This window comes from Hypanus sabinus, chromosome 6 (genome assembly GCF_030144855.1).
Source record: "Hypanus sabinus isolate sHypSab1 chromosome 6, sHypSab1.hap1, whole genome shotgun sequence".
In the NCBI taxonomy this organism is placed as follows: Eukaryota; Metazoa; Chordata; class Chondrichthyes; order Myliobatiformes; family Dasyatidae; genus Hypanus; species Hypanus sabinus.
In genome coordinates, this window is record NC_082711.1 from 84947904 (window position 1) to 84967712 (window position 19809).

A 19809-nucleotide genomic window follows, 5' to 3' on the forward strand; every position below is an offset into this window, starting at 1 on the left:
AGGCATTGTATTCCTGATCCTAACTACTCTGTGTGTTTTTAAAGGTTTTCCTTGCAAATTCATTGATCATTTTACTCAAAATTAGTTATTTTCAAATTCCAGTCCTTGAGTAGCCTCTGTTTACTTCTGAATAATCTCTCCAAATCGGTCATAATCTCTTAAAATCTCTCTTCAAATTTCTTTCCTCGAAGGAGAACAATCAGCTCCTCCTGTCTAAATTTTATAGCTGAAATCCCTCATGTCAGAAGCCAACTAGTAAATCCCTTCTACTGTCTCAAGGACCAAAACATTCCTTCTAAAATTTGGCAATCAGAAGTAATAGAACAGTTCATTTGGTTCCTAATCAGTGTTTTTTCTCTTACTTGTGAATTCTCAGAAACCCCATATGCTTTTCTAACCACTCCCTCATTGCAGCCTATCACTTTAGATTATTTATAACATTTATATGCAGATCCCTCTGGGATGTGCTGTATAATATGATTTTTTTTGATCAGTCTATTCTGTCAACCTGGATCTTCTTGGAATCTATTACCATCTTTTTCACTGTTTTATCACACTTCTGAACTTTTTTGCATCGTGCTACATTAAGCAAATATCCCAATGCTTTTTGACTTTCTTTGTTGTTTAGTGCCTACAATCCCTAGTCACCAGGGATAGTCCCATCAAAATCTAAATTAAGCATTCAAATCATTACTTGTCAAGTTGGTTTCTTTAAAAGCTATCAGCTTTGCAAATGTTGTACCACCTAATAAGAGGTTTCTGCTTTGAATTCCATTCCAAAGTTTCAGTGCATTATTTATGCTGACAGTCGAGTACAGTACTAATGGAGTGTTCCATGATTGAATTTTTTTGAACAATTAGTTCCACTGAAATGAACAGTTTTCTTCTTCTCCCCAATCTCTTACACCACAATACAACAGGATGTCCTTGCTCCATCCACCAGGCTGTGAGTTGCCAGCAGAGTTTGTTAGCTCCCAATTGCAGGACACAGATGTCCAAAGACATCTGGATTCTAATTCTCTTCGCCCACTCCTCAGGCTTCAAGTCAACAATCAAGTGTCACATCAAGGACCAAATGAGAATCCTCCAGAACAACTAACCACTTGACACAAAACTTAGGATTGAGTTTGAATTCATCATCCATACATAGTATGTTCTGTTTATAAATTGCTTTCTGTAGTCAGTCCTCTATCTATAAAAGTGATTCTGATCTCAGTGCTTCAGTTTCTTGGCTGAACACTTTTGACCTCTTTCTACCACCCCCCTCCCCCCAAACATTACCTTTTATTTTATTTGTTTTCTGCTTCAAAGCTCTTAAAATTTCCATTTGACTCTTGTGGGCTCACAATACTTTTCTTAAGTTATACCGAATTATCAACAGAAATGCACATTAATATTTTTATTGCGACACACAGCATATAAAAATATGTTAATATGTGAACGTTGCTATTTGGGACACAAGCCTTATTACTCACAAAACAAAAGCAACATTTGGTTGAAAGAAGTTATTTTATTTATTATTAGTTAATGTTTATTTTATGTTATTCTCGTACTATGTATCTTCCAACTCTCCATATTTAGGACAACATAGGGAATAACTGTGACCATTCTTTCCATGGTGTTTGAAAAGTAGTGAATTTTGTTTTTTGTAAATTAACTTATAAAGCTTCTGTTCTCCACCAGGAGATATCCTCTTCTCATTCCTACCATCATGGAGGATGTAGGGGAACCAAAAGACCCACAATTAACAATTCAGAAACAGCTTCATATTTCTGAATGGTCTGTGAACACTACCTTGTTATTCCTTTCTTTTTGCACTATTCATTTATTTAGATTTAGATTATGAGGACACTTAGTCCTCGTTTATTGTCATTTAGTAATGCATGCATTAAGAAATGATACAATGTTCCTCCAGTACGATATTTCAAAAACACAAGACAGATCAAAACTAACTTACAAAATCTTCATAATTATAACATATAGTTACAACAGTGCAAAGCAATGCCGTAATTTGACAAGGGCAGACCACGGACACGGCAAAAGAAAGACTCAAAGTCCTCGATAGCCCATCATCTCATGTAGACGGTAGAAGGAAGAAAAACTCTTCCTGCCATGAACCTCCAGTGTCGCAAAGCTTCCCGATGTAGCCTCTGGAAGCATCTGACCACAGCCAACTCTGAGTCTGTCCGAAAAACTTTGAGCTTCCAACCAGCACTCCGACACCGAGCACCGAGCACCATCTCTGCTAAGCGCTTTGACGCCGGCCCCGGCCGCCAAGCAGCAGGCAAAGCCGAGGACTCGGGGCCTTCCTGTCCGGAGACTTTTCAATCACACAGTAGCTGCGGCAGCAAAACAGGCATGTCAGAAGTTTCACCAGATGTTCCTCCGTGCTTCTCATGTCCGTCCTCATCAAATCAGGATTGTGAGATGGAGGAACTGAGGGAAGTACACATTAGTAGGGAAGTGGTGTTAGGTAAATTGAAGGGATTAAAGACAGATAAATCCCCAGGGCCAGATGGTCTGCATCCCAGACTGCTTAAGGAAGTAGCCCAAGAAATAATAGATGCATTCGTGATAATTTTTCAAAACTCCTTAGATTCTAGATTAGTTTCTGAGGAATGGAGCGTGGCTAATGTAACCCCACTTTTTAAAAAAGGAGGGCGAGAGAAATCGGGGAATTATAGTACAGTTAGTCTGACATCGATGGTGGGGAAAATGCTATAGTCGGTTATCAAAGATGTGATACAGCACATTTGGAAAGAGGTGAAATCATCGGACAAAGTCAGCATGGACTTGTGAAAGGAAAATCATGTCTGAGAAATCTTATAGAATTTTTTGATGATGTAACTAGCAGAGTGGATAGGGGAGAGCCAGTGGATGTGGTATATTTAGATTTTCAAAAGGCTTTTGACAAGGTCCCATACAGGAGATTAGTGTGCAAACTTAAAGCACACGGTATTGGGGGTATGGTATTGATGTGGATAGAGAATTGGTTGGCGGACAGGAAGCAAAGAGTTGGGAGTAAACGGGACCTTTTCAGAATGGAAGGCAGTGACTAGTGGGGTACCGCAAGGCTCAGTGCTGGGACCCCAGTTGTTTACAATATATATTAATGATTTAGACGAGGGAATTAAATGCAGCAACTCCAAGTTTGTGGATGACACGAAGCTGGTCGGCGGTATTAGCTGTGAGGAGGATGCTAAGAGGATGCAGGGTGACTTGGATAGGTTAGGTGAGTGGGCAAATTCATGGCAGATGCAATTTAATGTGGATAAATGTGAGGTTATCCACTTTGGTTGCAAGAACAGGAAAACAGATTATTATCTGAACGGTGGCCGGTTAGGAAAAGGGGAGGTGCAACGAGACCTGGATGTCATTATACACCAGTCATTGAAGGCGGGCATGCAGGTACAGCAGGCAGTGATAAAGGCAAATGGTATGTTGGCATTCATAGCAAAAGGATTTGAGTACAGGAGCAGGGAGGTTCTACTGCAGTTGTACAAGGCCTTGGTGAGACCACACCTAGAATATTGTGTGCGGTTTTGGTCCCCTAATCTGAGGAAAGACATTCTTGCCATAGAGGGAGTACAGAGAAGGTTCACCAGATTAATTCCTGGGATGGCAGGACTTTCATATGAAGAAAGACTGGATCGACTAGGCTATTACTCACTGGAATTTAGAAAATTGAGGGGAGATCTTATTGAAACGTATAAAATTCTAAAGGGATTGGACAGGCTAGATGCAGGAGGATTGTTTCCGATGTTGGGGAAGTCCAGAATGAGGGGTCACAGTTTAAGAATAACGGGGAAACCTTTTAGGACCGAGATGAGGAAGAACTTCTTCACACAGAGAGTGGTGAATCTGTAGAATTCTCTGCCACAGGAAACAGTTGATGCCAGTTCATTGGCTATATTTAAGAGGAAGTTAGATATGGCCCTTGTGGCTAAAGGGATCGGGGGTATGGAGAGAAAGCAGGTACAGGGTTCTGAGTTGGATGATCAGCCATGATCATACTGAATGGCGGTGCAGGCTCGAAGGGCCAAATGGCCTACTCCAGCACCTATTTTCTATGTTTCTATGTTTCTACTTACAGATAACAGATATTCATTCCTGGAGTGGCTGCGCACGCTGCTGTCGTGCCACCATTTTTCTCATTTATTTTGTCATTTATAATAAATTTATATTTTTGCTACCACAAAGCAAACACATTTCACATCATATAAGAGTGTGGTAATAAACCTGATTCTAATTCTGATTTTCCTTTGGGTCAGTGAATGTTCCTGCAGTCTCATTTTAAACAGAGAGCACATGAGGAGAATTTAAACAATTAAAGGCAATGTTTACATTGTCGAACAAGGTAGCAATATAATGCTAACAACAGATGACCCTTCCAGAAAGATCAAAAGAACAGCTGAACACCAGTTCAGAGAAATGTATCACCAGCATAAAGGTTATTTAAATTATGCAAAAGTACAGGAAAATTGCGTACTGAGGAAGTGGAAAGTAACCTCTTAAAGGAACATATCAATTCAGATCTAATAAATAAAGAGAAACTACTCCATTGTGTCTTTAGTACATAGGTCCTAAAATACTTACTCAGCAAATCAATGGAAAACCTTTTTGATTAAAATTGCAAGACAACAGCTTGTGCTATTTAATGTAGCTCATTTTAACACTTTGTGGAAAAACTGCTGATAAAAATATGTTACCATGCTACAGAAAATATTAGAGTAGATGCTGAAAATCCTGATTGAAGAGATTCAAAGGTGTGCTTGAATAGAAGAAAGAGTGGTTGGAAGGAAGAGTGTCTGGTGTCCTGAAGCAGCTCTGATGGCATAGTTAAAATTGTGGATGCTCTAGAGATCAGAATTGCAATGATACAGATATTCCAGGGAGAAGTAGTACTGAAGTAGATTTCAGAATCAGAAGTGAGTCCATGGAGAGCTTACGGGAAGAAAACAAGTTTCAAAGGCAGAGAGAATAGGCTAATAGGAGAATAAGAACAGCAGAATTTTTGAAGATGTCAAGAATGAGACAGCCTGTTAAGGAATGCAGTGGACTTATCAAGTCTGAAAATAATAAAGGCATAGTTGAGAGTTTTAGCCGGTGAGAAGGGAAAGAATTGGGTGGTCATGGTTTAGGAATATATGTAAGAGAGACTGAACAGATGGGAGGTTCTGTCAGCCTGGTAGAGATACCTGCAAGGTGTGTTGCCTCCCAGGTGCCAGGGTACGGGATGTCATGTGTAGAGTATTCTGAAGGGAGAGGGTGAACAGCCAGAAATCTTGGTATATGTTGGTACCAATGACATAGGTAGAAAAAGGTAGGAGGTCCTGAAGAGAGAATTCAGGGAGTTGGGTAGCAAGCTGCAAAGCAGGACCACCAGGGTTGTAATCTCAGGATTGCCGCCTGTGCCATGTGCTGACGAGTGCAAGATTAGCATGATCAGGCACATTAATGCGTGGTTCAGAGACTGGTGTAGGGGGCTGGGTTTCAGGTTCCTGGATCATTGGGGCCTCCTGGGGGAGGTATGACCTGTACAAAAAGGACAAGTTACACCTGAACACAAAGGGGTCCAATATCCGAGCAGGCAGGTTTAATAGAGCTGTTAGGGAGGGTTTAAACTAATTTGGCAGGGGGATGGGAACCAGAGTAATAGGGCTGAGGAAGGGGAAAATAGAAATAAATCAAAGATAGCGTGCAATAGAGATGATGGAAAGGACAGGCAGGAGATGAGGCATAATTAGAGCCCGTGTGATGAGTTACAGGGCAATAGTGACGGAGCAGTTAAAACAGAAAATAGCAAATACTGGACTAAAAATGTTGTTTTTGAATGCATGCAGCATAAGAAATAAAATGGATGATCTTAAAATTCAGCTACAGATTGGCAAGTTTGATATTGTGGCCCTCTCTGAAACTTGACTAAAGGATGACTGCCATTGGGAGCTGAACATCCAAGGATATATGGTGTATCAGAAAGATAGGTTAGCAGGCAGAGGGGTGGTGTGTATAAGAAATAATATTAAATCATTAGAAAGTGATGACATAGGATCAGCAGGTGTAGAGACTCTATGGATTGAGTTAAGAAATGACAGGGGTAAAAGGACCCTAATGGCAGTTGTGTATAGGCCTCCAAACAGCAGCCAGGATGTGGATTACAATTTAGAGCAGGAGGTAGAAAAGGCATCTCAGAAGGCCAATGTCATGATAATCATTGGGGATTTTAACATGAAAGTGGATTGGGAAAACCTGGTCAGTACTGGACCTCAAGAGAGAGAATTTGTAGAATGTCTAAGGGACGGCTTTTTAGAACGGCTTGTTGTTGAGCCCACTAGGGGATCGGCTGTGTTGGATTGGGTATTGTGTAATGATCCAGAGGTGATAAGAGAGCTTAAGGTTAAGGAATCCTTAGGCAACACTGATCACAATATGATCGAGTTCACTTTGAAATTTGAGAAGGAGAAACTAAATTCCAATGTGTTGGAATTTCAGTGGAATAAAGGAATGGCATGTGAGGGGATCTGGCCAAGGTTGACTGGAAAGGGACACTAGCAGGAAGGATACCAGAGCAGCAATGGCTGGAGTTTCTGTGAAAAATGAGGGAAGTGCAAGACAGATATATTCCAAGTAAGAAAAAATTTTTGAATAGAGGAAGGACATTACTGTGGCTGACGAGTGAAGTCAGAGCCAAAGTAAAAACAAAAGAGAGGGCATACAAGGAAGCCAAAGCTAGTGGGAAGATAGAGGACTGGGAAGCTTTTAACAACTTGCAGAAGGAAACTAAGAACATTAGGAAGAAAAAGATGAATTATGAAAGGAAGCTAGCAACTAATATCAAAGAAGATACTAAGTTTTTTTTAAGTATATAAAGGGTAAAAGAGAGTTGAGGGTACATATAGGAACAATACAAAATGATGCTGGAGATACTGTAATGAGAGATGCAGAGATGACAGAGGAACTGAATGCATATTTTTCATCAGTTTTACAGTGGAAGACATCTGCAGTATACTGTCAGGGAAGTGAAGTATGTGCAGTGATAATTACGACTGAGAAGGTGCTCAGGAAGCTTAATGACCTGATGGAATGCACCCTCGGGTTCTGAAGGAAGTAGCTGGAGAGGTTGCAGAGGCATTAACAATGATCTTTCAAGAATCGATAGATTCTGGCATTGTACCGGATGACTGGAAAATTGCAAATGTTATTCCGCTATTTAAGAAGGGTGGGAGGCATCAAAATGGAAACTATAGACCTGCTCGCCTGATATCAGTGGTTGGGAAGTTGTTACAATCGATTGCTAGGGATGAGATTACGAAGTACATGAAGGCACATGACAAGATAGGCCAAAGCCAGCTGAGTTTCTTGAAAGGAAAATCCTACCTGACTAACCTACTGCAATTTTTTGAGGAAATTTCAAGGAGGGTAGACAAAGGAGATGTAGTAGATATGGTGTACTTGGATTTTCAGAAGGCCTTTGACAAGGTGCCGCACATGAAGCTGCTCAGCAAGATGAGAGCCCATGGAATTACAGGGGAGTTACTTGCATGGGTGCAGCATTGGCTGATTGGCAGAAAACAGAGAGTGGGAATAAAGCAATCCTATTCTGGCTGGCTGACAGTTACCAGTGGAGTTCCACAGGGGTCAGTGTTGGGACTGCTGCTTTTTATGATGTATGTCAATGATTTAGACTTTGGGATTAATGGATTTGTTTGCTAAATTTGCCGATGATACAAAGATAGGTGGAGGAGTGGGTAGTGTTGAGGATACTGAGAGCCTGCAGAGAGACTGAGATAGTTTAGGGGAATGGGCAAAGAAGTGGCAAATTAAACACAATGTTGGAAAGTGTATGGTCATGCACTTATTTATTAAGAAATAAATAGGCAGACTATTATCCAGATGGGGAGAGAATTCAAAATGCAGAGATGCAAAGGGATTTGGGAGTCCTTGTGCAGGATACCCTAAAGGTTAATCTCCAGGTTGAGTCGGCGGTGAAGAAGACAAATGCATTGTTGGCATTCATTTCTAGAGGGATAGAATATAAGAGCACTGATGTAATGTTGAGTCTCTATAAGGCATTCGTGAGACCACACTTGGAGTATTGTATGCAGTTTGGGGCTCCTTATTTTAGAAAGCATATACTGACATTGGAGAGGGTTCAGAGAAGATTCACAAGAATGATTCTAGAAATGAAAGGGTTACCATATGAGGAATGTCTGGCAGCTCTTGGGCTGTATTCCCTGGAGTTCAGGAGAATGAGGAGGGATCTCATAGAAACATTCCAAATGTTAAAAGGCCTGAACAGATTAGATATGTCAAAGTTATTTCCCGTGGTAACAGAGTCCAGGACAAAAGGGCACACCTTCAGATTTGAAGGACGTCCATTTAGAACTGAGATGCAGAGAAATTACTTTAGTCAGAGGGTGGGAAATCTGTGGAATTTGGTGCCAGGACTGGCTGTGGAGACCAAGTCTTTGGGTGCATTTAAGGCAGAGATAGATGGGCTTTTGATTAGCTAGGACATCAAAGGGTATGGGGAGAAGGCAGGGGAGTGGGGATGACTGGAAGAATTGGATCAACCCATGATTGAATGGTGGAGCAGACTCAATGAGCCAAATGGCCTACTTCTGCTATGGTCTTAAGTGAAGGTTCCTGGAACAAAAGTAATTAAGAAAGGTTAGAAAATTTGATAAAGTTTAAGCTGAGATCTATTGCACATGATTACACAATTGCAAATGAAAAACTTACTCATAGCAGCGTCATAAGAACATAGCATCATATGAGTAGCATTCACAAGAAAAACATTCAGCATAAATTAGACACAATTTATGTAAGATGAACAGAGCTAGAACTAAAACAAATCACAACATCAATTTCAATGCAAAGTCATCAAAGTGGTCGTATCGCTGCCAAACTGTAGTGATTCAGGTTTTGGCCAGTTAGTTTAAAAACTGAATAGTTGAAGGGAGTTGCTGTTCTTAAACCTTGTGATTGGAGCTTTCCAGCTTCTGTATCTTCTGCCCAACGGTAGCTATGAAATGATGGCGTAGCCTGGATGGTGGAGATCTTCAATGGTAGAGAAGAGTGAAATGAAATGAAGAACCTGTCAACACAAATGATAACGATTGTGGTGGTCTGATATATCGAAGTGTTAAAATTGATAGTTGAGGAACTTGTTTATCCAGACATCATCAGAGGACAGCCTTTATTCATTTTGTACTTCCATATCAAATAAAGCATAGGTTGAATTCATAGTACAGCTCTCTGTATTCCACTGAGTAGCACACTAGTTATATCATTGATAATTTAATTTTTTGATTTAGTTGGCCTTGGATTTTGAACCCAAGGTGAGAATGTAGTGTAAGTACACAAATGTAATTTGTGGGAAAATGAACTTATTGATCAAATGCCAATTCCAAAAGATCATTAGATATAACAGCAATTTCAACTACTTTAAATTATGGAAATTCTAATTTAGCTTCAGAAACATAAGCAGCCACCTAAACTCAATTCTGAAACACATTTAATCTGGACTTGAGTAGCTCTCAAGTTTTAAGTATGGTTCTGAATGCTTTATTCAAACAAGTAATCAACTTATTGGCTTTGAAAATGACAGAAAATATTGGGGAGGCAATATCATTACCTATCAATTCAGCAAATTTAACTGATGTTAATTGGGACTGTAGGTAAGCAATGGTTCTAAATTTAAACTGATGGGAACCGTTGTAGAGAAATATTATAGCAGGGGACATAGTTTTGAAAGGTGAAAGACACCTTAAGCATATATCATCCCTGCTATGTTTTTGTTTGCAATGAAAAGACTCAGCATGCGAAAGGAAAAGGAGTTTGTGTGAGCTTGAGACTGCTGCTGCTGTTTGTTTATTGAGGTACAGCTCTTCCGGCCCTTTGAGCCCAGCAACCCCTGATTTAACCCTAGCCTAATCACAGGAAAATTTACAGTGACCGATTAATCTCCATCCAGTACATCTTTGGACGATGGGTGGAAACTGGAGCACCCGGAGGAAACCCATAGAGTTATGGGGGTGAACATACAAACTTACAGGCAGCAGTAGGAATTGAACCTGGGTCCCTGGTACTGTAAAGCATTATGCTAACCACTACATTACTGTGCTGCCACTGGTATCCACCCTCCTGGAGTTAGCATTAGGTAACTTTGCAGAATATGGCACATCTCAGTCTGACACAGACATATGGCAGCAACTTCTCTTCACTATGTCAGAGCAACGACACATTTACTTTGGCCAAGTGAAGCCTGGACAAAAGGCGTTGCTCAGGTTTGATAACTATCGAGTAGTTGACATGTTTTCTTTCAGAGAGTATCATGAAGAGAATGAAATCTGTGTTTGCAAAAATTTGTAGAATTATTCACCAGGAAACTTAGATATTGCATTGTGTTTACCTGTGGTACTTGAATTTCTGTCAAAATCCATCAAGCAGAGGGGCAAAATATTCTCAGCTTGCTTATCTCTGCAGTTGTGCACAGCACTGTCATCTTAGCAATTAATGTGCAACTCAGACTTCTTGTCTTCCTTTCTTTTCCCATTATCTACAGTCACAGAATTCCAATTGGGAATCCTGTTGATAGCTGTATTGTCTCTGTGGAACACAAAACAAGACTTTTCATGTATGGACTTAAAATAATCTGAGCTTTCTAGTTTAAAAAAGATAGTTCCCTTGCATTCTGAACAACTCCAGACAATGGTTTGACTCTCATATACTATTCTTTTGTCATGAGAAGGATTTAGTTTGACTGTCCTTCCACTCATTATACTTCTTCAAAGGGCTCTTAGTTCTTCTGTCTCTCTTGTAATGGTCCTGACTCTGCCCCATTCACACGTTAATTGCTTTAGCAATCTTTCTACCATAATTAATGGATTCCTCAAATATATTGCTTCAATTGATGAACAGCTTTCAACCCGTCTCTCTGCCATTTCTGACACCTTTAGTATTGCATGGCTAAATGTTATTCTTTCCTGTGGCATCCTATGAGGTCATTTCATTCCACCAGAACTTTGTTTGTTCCTTTAATAACATTAACCTCCTTATCCTACACTTCACCTTCTCATGGGACCATCCTGTGCAAATGTAGAAGATTCAATGCTGCCCTTTTACATCCTTTCTCCACACTCTCCAGAACCGTTAACATTTAAAGTGAGATCGCTGCTTCTTTAACCTTTAATAAGGTAACCTTCTTACCCTGGAGAAAACAAATGCTGTGTCTGAAGAGCATTGCAAAACACCACCTTTCCTTTTCCTTCCACACAACCCCTACTTTGCTTTGCAAATGAAGTTCAGTGGAAAATTGATGAAAGGAACCTTTGGTTGACCAGGCATGTTGGTTCCTCCTGAGACCCAACTTTGAATTGAACAATTTAACATATGACTCTGGTGCTCTCAATTATACCTCTTCTCGAAATATTTTTTGATGCTTTCCTTGCCCAATTCTCCCTCTTTGCCTTCTGCTATCATCCATTTTGTTGCTTACATTCAATTCAGTCACTGGCTTTCTTGTTTTGTCATAGTCATAGAGATGTAAAGCTGAGAAATGGGGCCGTTGGTCTGTTATATCAATGCAGATCCTTTTGCTTATCTACACTAATCCTATCTGCCTGCATTTGGACCATAACCTTCTATGCCTTACCTATCTGCCTAAATGTCTCTTCAAAACAGTTAGTTCTTTATAAACGCAAGGAAGTTTGCAGATGCTGGAAATCCAAAGCAATGCACCCACATTGCTGGAGGAACTCAATAGGTCAGGCAGCTTCTATGGAAATGAATAGATAGCCAGTGTTACGGACTGAGACCCTTCTTCAGAGCTGAGTTTTTTAGTTCTTTCCCCATTTCTCCCTGTCTTTGCGTTGCTTTATCTTTAACTTTTTCTGGTGTAGAATGTGAAATGTTATCTCTTGTCACAGATATTGCCAGACTTAACTCTGTAGTCTTCAGCATGTACTTTATTTTAATTTAGATTACCAGTCTTTGCAGTACTTTACTTGGGCCCTTAGCTCCCAGTGGAGCATAGGCCATCAATGACCCCTAATCTCCATCATCCAAAGTCGATGGTATGGTTGGAGTTCATCAACGCTTCTGCAATCCATTGTATCCACTGTACAGGTGATTGGCCATTACACCTTCACCAGAGCCCTGTTGACCACCCGACCCGTTTCCCCCTCTCATGACAGGGCCATTGGGTTGGACTTCGAGAGGTAGCATTTGCACTCTTCCATGCTGTTGTTTCCTTAGTGTTGCACTTTAAATCTAAATAAATACTCTTTACTATCAAAAATGTTATTGCTTCTGTTTGCAATAGTTAAGACACTTACAAATAATATTTATCAAATCTGTCAATTTCCCATACGCTTTTTTTCAAATTTAATATCGTCACAGCTTACGAAACAAGTCTGAATCCTACATGTAGCCTGGGCTCTTATCTGTTGGAACTCTGTAGGAGGGGTTCCCAACCTGCGGTCAATAGACCCCCTTGCTTAGTGGTATTGGTCCATGAAAAAGGTTGGGAACCCCTGTTCTGGAGGCAGTGGAAGGAAGTAAACAATCCAATAGAAATGGAAAAGACTTCAAAAGATGACAGAAATGAAAAGCAAAACAAACATAAAAATATCCAATGTGAAGTAAGAGAAGAATGAAAACTATAAATGCAAGACCAGAGTGGGTTGATTTTGTAGATCTGCCTTGATTGGTACCCTTATTGTGAGGCTTTGAAATGCCCAAATTGAATAAATTGAAAATCATAAAATGAGTGTTTTTTGTCTAGTAGTCTGTACAAGTATGTTCATTTATTGTCAGTGAAGATCAAAGTTTGATTTTAAAAGTTCTCAATGATGTGGATTTGTAGATGTGTAAACAGGGCCTGCACGAGTACAGAAAAGGTTGAGTAATTTATTAGCACAGTATGCCCTTGGGCGAGTGAAAAGGCTGCTGGATCTCTACTCAGTGCTTATACCTATAATGTGTCATGGAATTGGAGAGCCCAGGAATGGCTTTTGGCTCACCACATCCATGCTACCTTTCCCTCACTCTAATCCCATACATAGCTGGCCAGCATCTGCACTGGACTTCCAGCCAGCTCCTTGCACACTTTCCATCCGTGCCGGGTTGAGCATTGAGTTAGTAACTCAGCCTTGTGAAAAACAAATGCTAAAGAAACAGCACAGTTGCCGCCTGATGTGCCACAAGATGCGGAGAGGAACAACAAACCCATACACCTGCATCCGTTTCCTTCTTCGCTCTATCTAGTTAAGCCTCTCTGTAAAAGACTCTTAACCTAGTAATAGTATCTGATTCCACCATTTCCTTTTGCATTATGTTTTAGATGTCAACCTCGTACTCATTGGATCCCCTTTAGAAATCCCTCCCTGCACTCTACCTCCTTATTTTTGATACCTTTACCAATAGAAAATGATTTTGACTGTCTAGCACATCTTTGCCTCTCAAACTTTTATATACTTCTATCAAGTCACTGTCTTAGTCTCCTTTGATGCAGGAAAAAAAAATGTTCAACTCATCCAATGTCTCCCCATAACCAAACCTTTCCTTCCAAGCAATATATTTTGCATTCACTTCAACATTGTAAAAAGATACTTAACCATTAAAAAGGGAAATAAAGGAGGGCAGAAATGTTAATATCTTTAGCTTAAACTAAAAATTGTTTTTAAAATGAAATACAGATCTGAAATAGCAGTAATAATGTGAACAGATTAGTATTAAAATGGAGAAATTAATAGCAAAATAAATGAAAAATAAAACATAATTTTAGTAAACTTAAAAAGCAGTTAAACTGCAGAACTAAAATGTGATCAGTTGAGGAAAGCAGCATCAAGGCAGAAGGACAACGTTAATTCTAATATTCAGAGAAGTCAAACAAATGTTAATATAAGAAATCAAAGAAGGAATTTAGACAAAAAATCACAAAGGAATTTTCTTAGTGGCCATCACTGAAACCTAGCTACTGTGTATATTGAATATGGATGGAAAAGTAATCATGTTGCCTAAAAAGATTGGGCAATTAGAGAAGGAAGGAGCAACAATGTTAATGAAGACTTTATCACACGTTTAGCAAAAGGCATATCAGTTAAAGTACGCAGATTATAAGAACTCTCTCTAGATAAATTGCAAATCCTTTGTGCAAATCCATTCATAATTGGCCTGGTAGCTGTGGGAAAGAATCTGAATACATAAGCACAAGGATTAGAAAAGCATGTTGCGAAAACAGAATTGTAACAATAACAAAGATTAATTTTCACATTAAGTGAAACAGCTCAAGTCCCAAAGGCAACAACCCTCTTAACAATATTCAAGATATTTTTCCAAAACTGTCTGTAGCTGGATCATGTGCATGGTATTTAGATCCAGTGAGGAGAAATGAGCCTGAATCCAAAAGCAGGGGAGCACCAAGATCACTGTGATTGTAACATGATGATTTTTAATGTTTAAAATGGCAAAGAGGCCAAGATTGAAACCAATTTTCCATCCATCAGCAAGATATCCTTTGGAAGAATGAGGGAAGAAATGTCTACAGTAAACTAAGCAAAACTACCAATGGGTCAAATTGCACATTGAATAGTGGGAAGTGTTCAAAGTAGAATTTGTTGATATATGAGACTTGTACATATCCTGATCCTCCTGGGATTGAAGAAAGATAGATCAGACTATTTTCCAAAAATAATGAAAAGCTAGGATCAAAATGTAAAGTTTAATGAAAAAACTATTTGACAATGAGGATCAAGGATCAGCCTTGTTTGCCATATGCATTTCAAGATTCAAAGATCATACCTTATACATTGTAAATAAATTTATATGTATTAAGAATTTTCTGTGGTGTGTTGGCATGACATACAACAAGAAGCAACACTCAACAATGGTAAAGAATAAAGAATTATATAAAAAATAAAAATGACATTGCAGTACAGATATGAAGCAAGATTTACAGAAATACCAGTATGTACTTACAATGTAAACAGCAATATGAAAAATGGTTTAAAGTATTTACTTTATGAGAATGGGGTAGTGAGTGCAGTGAATGAGTTGGGGTCGGATAGCTACAATAGTTGATTGGGTTTAACTGTCTTGGGGAAGAAATTTTTAAGTTGGCATTGTAGCGGTGTGCTACACGCAGCGCTAAAATTACAACACGGAGTCGGTAACTGCAGTCGAAGGAAAAAACTTTATTCGAAAACTTCAGCCTCACTTTTAAGCCTCCCTCAACCAGCCCCCCATGGCGCAGAGGCTCCAAACCTCTGTGCTCGCAAACCCCCGTAGGCTATCTAATTGTGAGTCGGTTCGGATGCGCCAGGAAATGGGTCGCCACAGCATGAAGTTTTTGTCTTAATAGCCATATAGCTTTCCAGAAACGATTTTTTGGAAAAGGCAATTTGCAAGATGCCTGCAATAATTTTTCCTGACCACTTCTCTTTGCCGGACACATATAAGTCCTGTAGTAATGGTAGACTACAGCCAATGACCTATTCTGCTGACCTGACAGTTCACTGCAGTTTTTTCCATATATTGTGAGAGGATACTGCATCAAACCAGACAGTAATTGCTCTTGCGAGCATGCTCTCTAAGATGGCAGTATAAAATTGCACCACTATGTTCTAAGGAAGATGGAATTTTGCCAACTGGCATAAGAAGTATTTTCTCTGTCAAGTCTTTCTGATAATGAAGTAGATATGGTTCTACAGATGAGGATCTGACAAATAATGATGCCCAAGAACATGAATGTTGAAACAGTGCTAATTGTAGAGTTGTTGATGATGAGTGGATGGAGAGGAGACGCATTGTTCCTGAAATCAATGTGTTTTTCCATGGTTATGAGGGCATTCAGCTCCAAGTTGTTGTGATTTCATCAGAAAACCAGCTTGTTTGCTTCCTGGTGGTACTTGGTTTCATCACTTCTGGTGATTAGTCCTATAACAATGGCATTATCCACAAACTTCATCAGTTTAACTAGTTGATCACCGGAGATGCTGTCATTGGTGCAAAGAGAGAACAGAACATCCCTGTGTACATCAGTGCTGAGTGATTGTCAGGATATGGAGATTCTTTGCCTGGCCTCACATACTGCCTCTTGTCAGAGAGTAACTTTGTGGTCCACCTGTAGATCAGACATGGAACATCAGGTTTGGATAGAGTCTCTTGCAGAGCTCAGGGATGATGATCATTGAAATCAATGAAGAGAATCCTGACACCTGTACCATGGAGTCAATTTGTCATAGTATTAAGTCAAGGGCAATGCTAACTGCATCATCAACAAGGTCTGTGGCTCTTCAGGTAAGCTGCAGTGGATCTAGAAATATTTAAGTTGTAAATTCGAGAAATGACACGACTATCCTTTCAAAAGTCTTCACTATGACTGACATGAGTACAACAGGCCTGTTGCCATTGAGTCCAGTGATCTTTAATTTTTTTTTGGCGACTAGATTAGTAACATATTTCTTGAAATGTGCCAGAACAGTGAATAGTTTTAAGAGGCTGATTGAAAATGTCTGCGAAAAGTACATAAAGAAGCATTAGAACATTAATGTGTATCACAGGGGAGCTGAAAACAAGGAGTGAAAGTAATATTGCAGCTGTTTATGGCTCCAGTTGGAGCCCGTTTCATTCGTGTGCATCATACCAGATGATGGCCTTGAGGGTTAACTTGAAAATTAATCATGATAATGTATTGTCTTGTTAATCATTAAATTAGAGAACGTGAAAGAGTAATCAAGTACCATTGCATGTGATGACTGAAGTAATTGATAGGATAGTCAAAAACATATTATTTCCTCTAGTGATGGAGTGAGGAACAGTTCTCCATCAACATGAAATTCAATCTATTCCTTTTAGAAACACTCACACACAAAAGTGAAATCCTCACTCAAAAAAATGTTTTTAAGAATGGACGTTGAAAATTCCAAATATGAATTTGATGGGGCAGTAGATTTTCCAGTTCGCAGTGGTCGAAGGAGTTCACCCATAATTTAACTGAAAGCTAAAATTTTCCTGAGGGTCTAAATCACCTATATCTTTTTTTGTTTCTGTGTTTTAAGGAAGACAAGATTTTGATACGAAACAGATTATATCTAAATGTAAAACTTACGGATGTCAATTGTGTCATGTTTTCACATTTCTCACAACAGGAACAAAGACCAATGGTCTCCTTAACTGTCAAAAGGTATTTCCTCTGGTGCCATCGTACCACAGCCCTTTTAGTGTGCCTCTATTTCTCTTTTTCTAAGATGAGGAATAAAAAGTCTTCCTCGGGCATAATTCCAAAGCTCCAGTACATTGTTACTATAGTACATGGTAGAAAGGCTTAAATAATACAACCCTTGGAAGAGATAATCTTTGTTATTGAATCAGGGCCAATAGACAGATTTAAATGCATATCGAAGTTCATGACATGGCAAACGTTGTGCTTTTTTTAAAAAGGGACTGCAGTGAGGAACTGCAGTTTCTCAGAGTGCCCAAGAACTTGTATGTGAATCTGAAATATTAACTGCTACTCATGCTGAAGGAAGGAGCTTTCAGTTTGGCTTGAAAGGCACATTGATCTATTGGCCAATTTTTCAATAAACCAATTGGCAATTGATTGGTTAGCTGAAGAACTGTGGCAGAGCTATTTAATCTTTCTGGAATGAACTCATTTTTCCTGATTCAACACAACTTTCAGCACTGAAGGACAACTGCCTCAGGGGTTTATGTTAAAATCTTGATGTTGCAACAGTGCCTGATTAGAGTATCCCACTTAGTGCATTGTATTCCAAGAATCTATGTCATTAATGGGCAAATAGCTAACAATTAATCTTCCTGATTGCATTCGAAGAATGCCTAGGGAGGCACAGAAATAAATTGTTCAGTAATACAGAGTTAAGTAACTGTTTTCACTAAGAATTATGAGAGACAGTTCTCAAAATCATTGACACATTAAGTTCTTTCAAGTTCTCAGAGTGACCGTATTTTATTATTGAAGTATGCTATCATTTTTCCGGACTTTTCACCATTCTTTTCCCATAGATGTCCGAAAAATGCTTTGTTTAAATGATAATATACTTGCACTTTCTTTATCACGATGTGAATGGAATTAGTGTTATTAAGCATCATGCACTGAGAAGTACACTATTGCACTTGAATTTGGTTCAACCCACCAATCTCCCCACTGCTGTTTGTTGCTGTGTGAAGAACAGGTGAAAATCCCAGCCTGCCACTGGTGCTTCCACAGCATCAAACTTCCACTGTTTCCTGTGGAGAGATTGCCTGTGTGGGATTGGGATGTGCGGTCTGGGTAACTGATGCAGCTCCTCAGCAGTGGGATGTGGGGCCCAGAGTGCACCCTGACTGAAGAGGTGAGAGCAGGGCACAGCTGGGGGCTAAAGGCTCTTTCATCAGCTCATGCTGATGATGCTGATGGTGATTGCTATCATCCCCTCTTTGTTGGCCTGCATAGCTCTTCTCACCCAAGGGACTTTACTAATGGCGCTCCCCGTGACACCAGTTCCTAACACTGGTGTGCACTCACGGTGCTGCGCATAACTTCCCCGCCTTCCCTCCATCCCAGAACCAGCCTCACAGGTGGTCTCTCCACATCAAATTCTAACAATTCATTACTGTGGGAATGCCAGACACAGTCAGTAGTTTATACCAGGTTCTTGATGCAGCAGTGGACCACAATGAAGAGAGCTGGGCTTCACGCCAGCTTCCTGACATCTCTGGCACACAGGGCCTGAGTGGGTGTTGTTTTTTTTAAAGTGTACATGAATACCACCTGCTACTATTTAGATTGAAGGACCAAGAGAGCAGTGTGAATCAGCACTCTGTTGAGTAGAGCTAAGCAAGGAACTTGCAGACAATGAAAAAATCAGAACAGATTTGTATTCCCTGAAAAGTTTCCGTTAAATGTCTGAGCATTGGGAAGGAACCATTCAATTGGCAGAGGTTGCCCAATATAGCTAGTATTCTTTGTCAAGATTGAAGAGCACAATAAAACCATGAGAGATGGATCCCTGACCTGATTTATATCACTATCAACAGTGAGTGACACTTACCAGTGATAAAATGTATATCTTCCTAAAGATCCAATTGATTTTTCTGAAGACATTTCTTGAAGTGCCTCTTCCAGGGAACATTTGGATGTTTCAGGGAATTCATTTTTATCCCAAGGGCATTATGAACACAACAAAAACAGAGGAAAGGACCAAATTCAAGTTCTCATAAGAAGAAAAAGCCCCCCCCCCCCCGGAGTTGAAGCACTTTTCACATTATTGGCTCTGATTCACAAATATTTGATCAGTAGATTGAATAACTAACCTGTCCAATCCTACTGTCTCTGTAACTCTAGGGCTTTTAGAATGTACTTTAATTTTTCAACAATTAGCCATCAGTCCCTTCTGAGGGCTCTTATCAGAATGCAGATGTATGTTCATTCACTGTTAATTCTTTAGTTCATAAATTTGAAGTATAACTGTCCAAATTTCAGACATGCATGACTAAGCCAATATAGCACAGTTAGGTAATTGGCACTATTAAATTGATGCATACATTTTCTTAATTTTATATTTGCATCAGCTCTTCATTATATTTTGACTAATAGGTGTGTAGCCCACTAATAGAGTTCACTGAATTCCTTCAGGAATGGATATTGCCTATTCACAGCAGGGCTAAGCTTTATGTGACTGCATTCCCATGACAGATTAGTTGCCCCTTAATTTATGGAAAGCCACTCAGTTTGGGGACAGATAGGAATAGCAATGTATGTTCTTCTTGCCGGTGAAGCCCACATCTCTTGAATTAATCGAT

General features: G+C 39.6%; 1 protein-coding gene across 1 annotated transcript in view; it reads left to right on the forward strand.

Annotated features, from left to right (window-relative positions):
- The window catches only part of gabbr2 (gamma-aminobutyric acid (GABA) B receptor, 2), a 973371-nt gene that overhangs the window by 573854 nt on the left and 379708 nt on the right, over positions 1 to 19809 (forward strand). The gene's annotated exons all lie outside the window — the stretch shown is intronic.